Source organism: Ambystoma mexicanum, chromosome 2p (assembly GCF_040938575.1).
Source record: "Ambystoma mexicanum isolate Mex_15411 chromosome 2p, UKY_AmexF1_1, whole genome shotgun sequence".
Classification (NCBI taxonomy): Eukaryota; Metazoa; Chordata; class Amphibia; order Caudata; family Ambystomatidae; genus Ambystoma; species Ambystoma mexicanum.
In genome coordinates this window covers 1352603321-1352610189 of record NC_090923.1, presented here as the reverse complement: position 1 = coordinate 1352610189, position 6869 = coordinate 1352603321, and positions in this window count along the sequence as shown.

Genomic DNA, 6869 nt, shown 5'->3' with positions numbered 1-6869 from the left:
TCAAGGCGCAGAAGTTCCGGATGGTCACCCTCCAGCACGTCCTGGGGCAGCTGGAGGAAGGAGACTTCCTGTCGTCGTTGGATTTGGAGGATGCCTACTTCCACATTCCCATCCTAAAGTGGCACCGAAAATTCCTCAAGTTTGTGGTCCAAGGGCGTCACTACCAGTTCAAAGCCCTCCCCTTCGGACTACGGTCGGCACCCAGGGTATTCACCAAGTGCCTTGCACCGGTGGCGGGGCAGCTGCGCCGCGAGGGGATCCACGTCTACCCCTACCTGGACGACTGGCTCATCCGAGCCAAGACGAGGGAGCTCGCCGTGGAGCACACGGCAAGGACCGTCCAACTTCTCACGGACCTGGGATTCTCCGTGAACTACGCCAAGTCCCACCTGGTACCCGCGCAAAACGCACTGTTTCTGGGAGCGAAGCTCGATACAGTGTCCCTTCTGGCCTCCCCGTCGGAGGAAAGGACCAGGTCCATCCTGGGCAAGGTACAGCGGATGTTGGTTTCCGACGCGGCCAAGGTGAGGTCCATCAAGTCCCTCCTCGGAATGATGTCTTCTTGCATCTACCTCATTCCCATGTGCAGGCTCCGGATGCGCCCGTTGCAGGAGTTCCTGGACGCGCGCTGGATCCAAACGACGGGCGGCTTCGAGGAGAGGATCACACTCGACGAGAGTTTCCGCCGAGCGGTCCGGTGGTGGGGCACCCGCGCGCATCTGACGGCGGGCATGGACTTCCAGACCCCAGACCACCAGGAGACAGTGACCACGGATGCCTCCCTGGAAGGGTGGGGAGCGCACACCGAAAATCTGCACGCGAGAGGCCTCTGGCTCCCGACGGAGAAGTCCCTCCATATCAACGTCCTGGAGCTCCGTGCAGTGTTCTGGGCCCTCAGGTCCTTCCTTCCGTCCCTCAAGGGCAAGGTGGTGAGGATCTTCACCGACACCACCACCACCATGTTTTACATCAGGAAACAGGGCGGAACCAGGTCCCCAGCACTGTCCAAGGAGGCGCAGGACCTGTGGCATTGGGCAGTCGCCCAAAGGATGTTTCTGGTGCCGTTTCATCTGGCAGGGATAAAAAACACCATCGCCGACTCACTCAGCAGGGAGCTGCGCTCGTGCCACGAGTGGGAACTACGGCAGGATCTAGTGGATCGCCTCTTCCGACGGTGGGGCACACCCCAGATCGACCTGTTCGTGACGGCGACGAACTCCAAGTGCCGGAGGTTCGCCAGCAGGTTTCCCCAGGCGAGGAGCATGGGCGATGCTTTCTCGTTCCCCTGGGAGGGCCTGTTCCTCTACGCGTTTCCTCCTTTGCCACTGCTAATCCGGCTTGTCAACCAGCACAAGAGGTCACGGTGCAGGATGATCCTCGTCGCACCTGCGTGGCCAAGGCAGATATGGTTCCCGGACCTTCTGGACTTGTCAGCGTCCCCGCCAATCAAGCTGCCGGTGGACGCGGATCTACTCTCCAGGGAAGGAGGCGCCATCCTCCACCACGACCCGAAATCGCTGAACTTGCAGACCTGGCTCCTGCAGCGCTAGAGTTTGGAGGATACGATATACCGGCCGACTGCAGAGAGGTTCTTGCAAAGGCCAGAGCATCCTCGACTCTTAAATGCTACGGACACAAATGGAAGAGGTTCTCTGTCTGGTGCCACGCACAGAAGATTAACCCTCTACGGATTACGGCTCCCCAGGTACTGCCGTACCTGCTGACGCTGGCCAAAGCTGGACTGGCACACGCGTCCATCAAGATTCATCTTGCTGCGATCTCCCGATACACCAGAACCACGGGCCGGACGTCCCTGTGGTCTCATCGTCTGGTGAAAGAGTTCATGAAGGGACTGTTCAGATCGTTCCCGCCGGTGAAGGCGCCGGCCCCGGCGTGGGAGCTCAACGTGGTGCTGACCAAGCTCATGGGACCTCCGTTCGAGCCTCTGCACTCGGCCCCGTTGAAGTTTCTGTCGTGGAAAACAGCGTTTCTTGTGGCCATCACCTCCGCACGACGGGTGAGAGAGATCCAGGCCCTTTCCTGCAAGGCCCCGTACTTGACTTTTCACGACACGAGGGTAGTGCTCAGGACGCACCCCTCCTTCATGCCCAAGGTACCGTCGGACTTCCATCTCAACAAACCCTTGGTGTTGCCTGTGTTCTTCCCGTCGCCTTTGTCGCCGGCTGAGAGGACTTTGCACTCGCTGGATGTGGCTAGAGCGCTGAAGTTCTACGTGGACCGCACAAAGTGTTTTCGGAAGACGTCACAACTCTTTGTGAACTTTGGACCTGTCAATCAGGGGAAGGCTCTCTCGAAGGCTTCCATTTCCAGATGGCTCTCCGGCTGTATCATGTACTGTCATCGGTTGGCAAACCGACCGCTGCCTGGCCGTCCTAGAGCCCATTCCACCAGAGCGATCGCAGCTACCACGGCGTTCCTTTCTAGTGTGCCCCTGCTGGACATATGCAGGGCTGCTACTTGGAGGTCGACGCACACCTTCACGAAATTCTACTGCGTCGATCGGGATTCCAGGGAGGAGTCCAGGGTCGGCCAAGCAGTGCTGCGCAACCTGTTCGCCTGAGGTGAGCCTGGTGAGGAGGTAAGATGCTTAATGTTGATTTTGATGTAATGCTTAAGCCACCTCCCGTGGTTGTGCATGTGTGTACTGCTATGTATTCTTTATTCATGAGCATGTGAATCCATGCCAGACCCCATGCTGGAGAAGGAACAAGTTACTTACCTGTAACTGTTGTTCTCCAGCATGGGTCTGGCATGGATTCACATGCGAACCCTCCCGCCTACCCCTCTGCGGCTCTTCACTTGGTCATACTGCCACTTCACGTGCTTCCAAATCTGAAGATGGCTGCCAGAGGCGGTGCTTAGGTAGAGGGCAGTCATTGGCTGTGGTCAGTATGACGCAGAGACCAGTGATTGGTTATTACTACGAAAGACAGCTCAGAAACGAAACTGATACTGGTTTTTTCTTTACCGAGGATTCCCAGCCTGACGACGGGGAATATTCATGAGCATGTGAATCCATGCCAGACCCATGCTGGAGAACAACAGTTACAGGTAAGTAACTTGTTCCTTTTCCTCGGCCACCTTGTCCTCAGCCCTGCTAGGCAAAGAGGAGAAGATCTTGGAGGCGTATGGAAAGAAGGCCTACTCCAACGCCTCTCTGCACCTTTGTCAGTCTAATGCAGACGCCATGCTCGAAGCCGTTAACCAGAGGCTTTGGTGTGAAATAGCCGACTTCCTATCGTAACTTCCAGTACACAGTCAGGGGGCTTCAAGGCAGGGCTGGCAGAAGCAACATTGGTAGCCCAAGACGACATGGAGTCCACAGTGGCGCATATAGATACCTCTATATGGTATAGAGGGCTGCCTGGCTGCGGGCTACCAAATTCAACCCAGACGTCCAGGAGCACATATTGGACCTTGCATTCGAGGGTAGTGACCTCTTTCATTCCACCACCGATGAGGAGCTAGATAAGAACAACAGTTTCCGAGACTGCGACTGCGGACCTATCTCCAAGTCAGCACCGCCGCAAAAGCACAATGCAGGGAATAAGGGCTTTTTTCAGTCCCCTTCCTCAGCCCACAAGGGGAAAAAATGTATGACACTCCCCTCTGTCAGTATTGGCACGCAATGTTCTCGGACACCTGGATCCTATCAGTAGTGTCCACGGACTTCTGCCTACCGGTTGCTCCCTCTCCTCCACTCCCACAGATTGGGACAACAACTCTGTTGGTGGAAATTTGATCGCTCGTAGAGATCCAGGCATTGTACGAAGTACCAGCCTCCCAGCGGGTTATGGGCTTCTACTGCAGGATTTTCGCCATACACAAGAAGAATGAGGCTGTCCTGAGAGTTGTTGGACCTTTCCACCCTGAACCTTTCTCTCCCTCTTCAAAAGTTCAAGATGGGTTACCCCAGCGCTTATTGCGAGACGCTGTGCATGGGCGACTGGATGTGCTCACTGGAACACATACCTAACATGTCCAGATTTGGCAGCCTTCCTGAGGTTCAGGATCATGGGCTTCCATTTCCATTGCTAGGTTCTACCCGTAGGCCTCAATTCAGACCCCAGGGTCTTTACCAGGCTTATGAATGCAGTGGCAGCCCTTCTCAGGGACAAGGTCACCATGTCCATCCATACCTAGGCGACTGGCTCATCCGGGCGAGATCCCCGCAGGCAGTCCATCACACCTCCTGCGCACTCATGAATACTCTACACGAATTGGGATTTTCCAACAATCTCAAGAAGTCACAGCTGCAGCCAAGGCAGAGTCTGGCATTCCTGGGCCTCATCTGGCACACAAGCTCCGAGAGAGTTTTTCCCTTGGAGGACAAGATAACGGCCATCAAGAGAGCCAGGGGTCATTTTCCCAGCAGAGCGGTGACCTCAGCATGGTGGTACCAGCACCTCTTGGGCATCATAGCGGCATGTCTACTGGCAATGCCATACACAAGGCTAAAAATGAAAAGATTACAGCTGCACTTCGCATCCTCATGGAGTCAGGAGCCGGCTTCCCAGGCGGAACATGTCAGCATTCCTCTTTTTCTCCACCAGGGCCTTTTCTGGTGGAGCACAGACTGCAACTTGAGGATAGGCAGACCCTTCCGGCTATCAGCACCACAGGTTACCATCACCACAGATTCTTCCTTGGAGGGCTGGGGGGCTAGCCTGGACAACCACAGTGTCCATAGAGTTTGGTCTCTTCGGGAACAGGAGGCCCATATTAATTGGCTAGAGCTGAAGACGATCTGGCTCACTCTCAAAGCCTTCCTGCCGCTACTCAGTGGCAAGATGATCCTCATTCAAATGGACAACTACACCAGCATGTATTACATCAACAAGCAGGGTGGCACCAGGTCCCCTCCCCAATGTAACCTGGCAGCATTCGGGACTGGGCTCTGGAGAACATCATTCACTTGAGGGCAATCCACCTCCTGGTGGAGTCCAACCTGGAGGTGGACAGGCACAGCAGATTGGGTGCGGACAATTACGAATGGCAATTGAACGATCAAGTCCTTCAGGGGATGTTTAGCCTGTCGGACCAGCCTCCAATTCACCATCCATTGGACCCACCTCATCTTTTATCGCAGCAGGGAGGCAGGGTCATCCACCCCGCTGCACAGAAGTTAGCCCTTGCAGCGTGGTTCCTGAATAGGTCACATTGAAGCATCCGCGTCTGTTGCAGGCGAACCTAGACATCATACAGGGTGCTAGGAGCGATGCTACTAGGAGCCAGTCCAAAAGCAAGTGGTCTAGGTTTTGCCACTGGGCTGAATCCAAGGAGGTTGATCCTCTTACTTGCACGCTGGACGACATGCTATCCTTCTCTGCACACCTCGCGCTCGGGGTGCAAATAGACACCTGCCGCACCTATCTAGCGGCCATCAGAGCTTACCGGAATTCGGAGGAGGATGTTTTCTCTTCTGCCAATCCGGTGGTTGACATTTGCCCAGGCCTCACCAGGCTCAACCCGACTATCAAGAAGCCACACCCCGTGTGGGACCTCAACATAGTGTTGAGCGCCTTGGCGCATAAACCCTTTGAGCCAATGGCATCCGCTGACATCAGGCTGGTCATGATTAATACAGCCCTCTTGGTGGGTCTTACATCTGCACGCCGTGTTACCGAGATCCAAGCTCTTGTGGCTTCCAAGCCTTACACTACCTTTCATAGGGACAAGGTGGTCCTTAGAACGCATCCCGGATTCTTGCCTAAAGTAGTCTTTGTTCCACTTAAATGAGGAGATGGTGCTACCCACTTTTTCACTGACCCAAAGGACAAGGCTCAGATGGTCCTGCACTGTCTAGATGTTAGGCGTGCTCTAAAATTCTACCTTGATAGAACCAAGAGCTTCTGCAAATTTGAGGCTCCCTTTATCGGCGTTGGCGGGTCAAGGCCAGTAGATCAAGGTTTCCAAGGCCTCCATACCAAGGTGGCTGGTTGCAGCCATTAAGGAGGCCTATGAGGGGCAGCACAAACCACTTCCGGCAAATATGCATGCACACGCTATCAGAGCCAAAGCCACGGCAGTCGCGTTCCAGAGGCACGGTCCATGGCAGATCATCAGCAGTGCAGCCACTTGGGCCACTCCTTCAGCAAGCACTACTGTCTGAATGCCGGCTCTAGGTCAGACGCGGCCTTCGTACAGGCAATAATTAAGGAATTTGTTTTCTTAAGGAGGGTCACCTCTTCACCCTGGGGCTACATTCAGTTGTAATTGCCCATGCAGTATGTAGGAAATGGGATGGGACGTAGGAGTAATTATAAGTTACTCACTGTAGTGACTAATGTACTCCTAGTCCATAGTCCCTGTTCCTCCATGCGTCCCACCATCCTCCCCCTAATAACACTGGTGTAATTAGCAATGGTAATATTGTCGACGCGTCAGTGGGGACTGAGTAGTGGCGCCGTTGGGCGGAGTCAAGGGAACGCATGCTCCCAGGGCCGCCATCCTGCGCGCCTCTAAATTTAAAGGGGAAGAAGATTTATTTCTGGTGAAAAGGGTTCTGTCTCCCTTCCCTAGCAAAGGACGTCCATGCAGTATGGTGGAAAGGGGACTATGGACTAGGAGTAAGTTAGTCACTATCCATCCAGGATTGACAGATCATTCCTCACAAAGAAGAAGGTCAAAGATGCCTTTCGTGTGTGCATTTTATTTCTGTGCAGACTCCCAAACAGTTTGCCTTAAGTGTTGAAGCCCAGACCACACATGGCTTCTTTTCACACTCTGCCATGTCTTGTGTCTACGTTTTGTATGCAGCTGGTTTGCTAAGTGAGAAGACCTCTTTAGGTGACCTCTTGCAGTGGACTTCAAGATCTTTGTAAAACAAAAGAATCTGGTAAGTAAAT